We start from the raw sequence: 4,836 nt of genomic DNA, 5'->3' as shown, positions 1-4,836 counted from the left end.
TTACTCCCTCCTCTGGTAACCATCAAAGAACTATTATTTTAGTATGGAAATCTTAAATATTACAATAATGATCTTATGCAATATTTGTCCTTTTTTCACTAAGCACTATGTCCTCAAAGGCTCATCCATGTAATGAGGTGTTTTGCAGCTTCATATTATTCCTCAAGATTATTTCACTGTATGTACCAAAGTTTGTTTCTCCATTCTTCTTTTTTGCTATTGTGATTAGTGCTGTGATGAACATTGGTGTGCATATATCTACTGGTGATCTGACTTATATTTCTTATGGATACATATACCAAGTAGTGGAATTGCTGGATCATAAGTTATTTCTATTTCCAACTTTCTGAGGAAGCGCCATAATGCTGCCAGAGTGGCTGAACAATTTTATATTCCCATCAGCAATTTAGGAGGGTCCCAGTCTCTGCACCAGCATTTGTTGTCCTCTTTTTTGAACTTCACTGCTACTGCTGGTGTGAGATGATATCTCATTGCTGTTTTGATTTGCATCTCTCTACTGACTAATGGATCTTGAACATTTCTTCATATGTTTGTTCGCTTCCCAAATGCCTTCCTGGTGAAGTGTACTGAGCCCATTTTTTAATTGGGTTTTTTGTCTTTTTCTTCTAGAGGTGTCATAGTTTCCTATAAATTTTAGAGATTAGTCCCTTGTCTGATACGTCATTGCAAAAATTTTTTACCTATTCTGTGGGCTCCCTTTTTATTCTTTTGGTGAAATCTTTTGAATCACACAAGTTTCTAATTTTCAGAATGTCCCAGTCATCTACTAATAGTATTAAACATCAAATCAATAGAAATAACTTCAAGAATTATATACAAAGACAGGGTAAAGAAAGTATTCTTTTTGTACAACTGGGATAATAAACCAAATTTTCCGTTTCACTATACATCTTTTGCACTAAAGCAAACAGCTATTTTTAATTAAATCTTGTTTTCTGCTATGAAGTTTCTTAAAAATATTTTCCAACTAGATTTGGCTTATTTCAGTTTTATATCTAATGTTCTAGTGTGGAGCTATAGGGTAAAATCATTGGACTGCAAGGTCAGTTTGAATCACAAGGTGGATGGTGCAAACTCACCAGATGCAACTCAGAAACCCTATACAGGGTCCCTGTGAGTTGGAACCAACTTGACTGCACTTAACAACAATAATATAGCTAATGTTCAGTGGGTTAAGAAGCTGATCAAGAGATGAGAAATATGCACTCTTATGGACTGAATTGTGTTCCCCCCCCAGAATGTGTTATAAATCTAACCTCTATATCTGTGGTTGGAGTCACTATGAGTCGGAACTGACTCAACTGCACTTACTAACAATACCTGTGGTTATAATCCAATTTGGAAATTTGTTTATTGTATTAAGGAGACAGTATTAGTATATGGTGTGTCTTAAGTCAATTTCGTTTGAGATATAAAAGATTTAACTAGTCAACAAGCAAGTTGAAATGGGAGAAGACAGATACCGAGCCATAAGAAGGTGACCCAGGAATAGAAACTAAAACAGAACCTTCCTCCATAGCCAAGAGAAAAGTCTTCCTCTAGAGCTGGGGTGGGGAACCTTTTCTTTGCCAACATTTATAACATTATTCATTGACCATACAAAATTATCAACTTAAAAATTAGCCTGCTACATTTGGTCAAAAATGTAATTAACTCATTCCTAATGTGATGGCTAGGAGTCCTGGTGTACTGCTGTGGATTAATGCACTGGAATGTAAGATCAATTTGAATCATAAGGTAGGCAGTTCAAGCTCACCAGTCGCTCCTCAGAAACCCTATACAGGGTCACTATGAGTCGGAACCAACTCGATGGCAGTTAACAACAATGTGATGGCTGGAACTGCAGTTGCCTTGGCAGGGTAAGACCAAATGATTTTGCGAGTCTCATGTGGCCTATGGGCCAGATGTCCCTCACCCCTGCTCTAGCCAGCACTCTGAATTCAGATTTCTAGTCTCTTAGACAGTCAGAACCATTTCAAGAGGCAGCATATAATCAAGAGTTAACCATTCTGAAAGAAGAAGTCCAAGGTGAATTGAAGGCACTGGCAAAGAACAAAGCACCGGGAATTGATGGAATACAGATTAAAATCTTTCAACAAACTGATGTGGCACTGGAGACATTTACATGCCAAGAAATTTGGAAGACAACTACCTGGCCAGCTGACTGAAAGAGATCCATATTTGTACCCATTCCAAAGAGAGGTGACCAAATGGAATGCAAAAATCATTGGGCAATATCATTAACATCACATTCAATTAAAATTTTGCTAAATACAAAAATGGCTGCAACCATAAATTGACAGAATTTCTAAAGGTTCAAAGCAGATTCAGAAGAGGACATGGAATGAGAACTGTTGACTGTTGATTTCAAATGGATCTTAGCTGCAAGCAGAGAATACCAGAAAGATACCTGTGCTTTCCTGACTATGCAAAGGCCTTCGATTGTGTGGCATCATGACAAGCTATGGACAACATTGCAAAGAATGAGTATCCTGGAACATTTAATCATGCTCATGAGGAACCTGTGCATGGACCAAGAGGCAGTTGTTAGAACAAAACAAGGGAACACTGAATGCTTTTAAATTAGGAAAGGTGTGTGCCAGAGTTATATTCTTTCACCATACTTATTCCATCTGTATAATGAGCAAATAATCTGAGAAGTTGGATTATATGAAGAAAAACATGGCATCTGATACAACCTTGCTTGCTGAAAGTGATGACTTAAAATATTTACTGATGAAGATCATAGAGCACAGGCTTCGGTATGGATTGCATCTCAATGTAAAGAAAACAAAAGTCCTCACCACTGGACCAATAAACAACATTCTTATGAGTGGAGAAAAGACTGAAGTTGTCAAGGACTTCATTCTTCTACGATCAACCATCAACACTCAAAGCAGCAGCAGTCAAGAAATCAAACGATATACTGCATTAGGCAAATCTGATGCACAAGACCTCTTTAAAATGCTGAAGAGCAAAGATGTCAGTTTGAGGACTAAGATGCGTCTGACCCAAGCCATGGCATTTTCAATAATCCCATATTCATGTCCACCACTTGTTTGTTGTACTGTAGTGGCTTGCGTGTTGCTGTGATTCTGGATGTTATGCCACGGGGATTTTAAATACTAGCAGAGTCACCAACGGTGGACAGGTTTCAGCTAATCATCCAGACGAAGACAGACTAGGAAGATGTAAAGACGGACTGCTTCCAAATTTAGTCACTGAAAACCTTATGAATAGCAGAGTAACACTGTCTGGACCAGAATATTGAATACTGAAACATGTTGAAGAGCATCAGAATATTCTTAGATAAAGTGCCAGAAGATGAGCCCCTTAGGGTGAAGGCACTCAAAATGCGACTGGAGAAGAGCTGTCTACTAAAAGTAGTGTTGACCATGATGACGAGAATGGAGTAGTGCCCTCGGAACCTTCATTTGCTGATGGGGCACAACTCAAAATGAAGAGAAACAGCTGTAAACATCCATTAATAATCAGAACATGGAATGTATGAAGTGTAAATCTTTGAAAATTGGAAGTTGTCAAAAATGAAATGGAATGCATAAACATTGATATCCTAGGCATTAGTGAGCTGAAATGGACTAGCATTGGCCACTATGAATCTGACGATCACATGGTTTGCTATACTGGGAATGACAAATTAAAAAGGAATGGCGTCACATTCATGATCAAAAAGAACATATCAATATCTGTCTTGAAGTACAATGCTGTCTGATAGGATAATATCCATATGCCTACAAGGTGGTGATGGTTATATGCCGTGGAGTCGGTTCTGACTCACAGCAACCTTGCATGAGGTTTCTGAGACTGCAAATCTTTATGGGAGCAGAAAGCCTCATCTTTCTCCAGTGAAGCGGCTGGTAGCTTCAACCTGCTGAACTTGAGGTTAGCAGCCTGACTCGGAACCACTACGCTACCAGATCTCCTTGCACATACAAGGAAGACCAATTAATACCACTATTATTCCAAGTTTACACGCCAAACACTAAAGCCAATGATGATGAAACAGAAAAATTCTACCAACTTCTTCAGTCTGAAATTCATCAAACATGCAACCAAGATGTATTGATAATTACTGGTGACTGGAATGCAAAGATTGGAAACAAAGAGGAAGGATCAATAGTTGGAAAATATGGCCTTAGTGACATAAACAATGCTGGAGATCACATGATAGAATTTTGCAAGATAAACAACTTATGTATTGCAAATACCTTTTCAAACCACATACACATGGACCTCACCAGATGAAATACACAGAAATCAAACAGACTACATCTGTGGAACACACCACTAGTTGGTCAAATGCAAATTCAGGCTGAAGCCGAACAAAACTCAAACAAGTTCATGAAAGCCAAAATATGATCATGAATATATCCCACTTAGAGATCATCTTGAGAACAGATTTGTACATTAGATACTAAAGACTGAAGACCAGAAGAGTTGTGGGATGACATTAAGAACATCATACAAGAAGAAAGTCAAAGGTCATTAAGAAGACAAGAAAGAAGGGAAAGATCAAAATGGGTGTCAGAAGGGATTCTGAAACTTGTTCTCCATTGAAGAGATGCTAAAGCAAATGAAGAAATGAGGGGACAAAAGAGCTAAACAGAAAATACTATAAGGCAGTTCGAAAAGACAAAGTCAAGTATTATAACAAAAGGTGCAAAGACTGGGAGTTAGAAAACCAAAAGGGAGGAACATGCTCAGCATTTCTTAAGCTGATGGAACTGAAGAAACATCCAAGCCTTGATTTGCAATACTGAAGAATTCTTTGGGCAAAATATTGAATGATGCAGA

The sequence above is a fragment of the Chrysochloris asiatica genome, unplaced genomic scaffold (genome assembly GCF_000296735.1).
Source record: "Chrysochloris asiatica unplaced genomic scaffold, ChrAsi1.0 scaffold00126, whole genome shotgun sequence".
Classification (NCBI taxonomy): Eukaryota; Metazoa; Chordata; class Mammalia; order Afrosoricida; family Chrysochloridae; genus Chrysochloris; species Chrysochloris asiatica.
The sequence above is the reverse complement of the archived record's forward strand: the minus strand, read 5'-3'. Positions refer to the sequence as shown.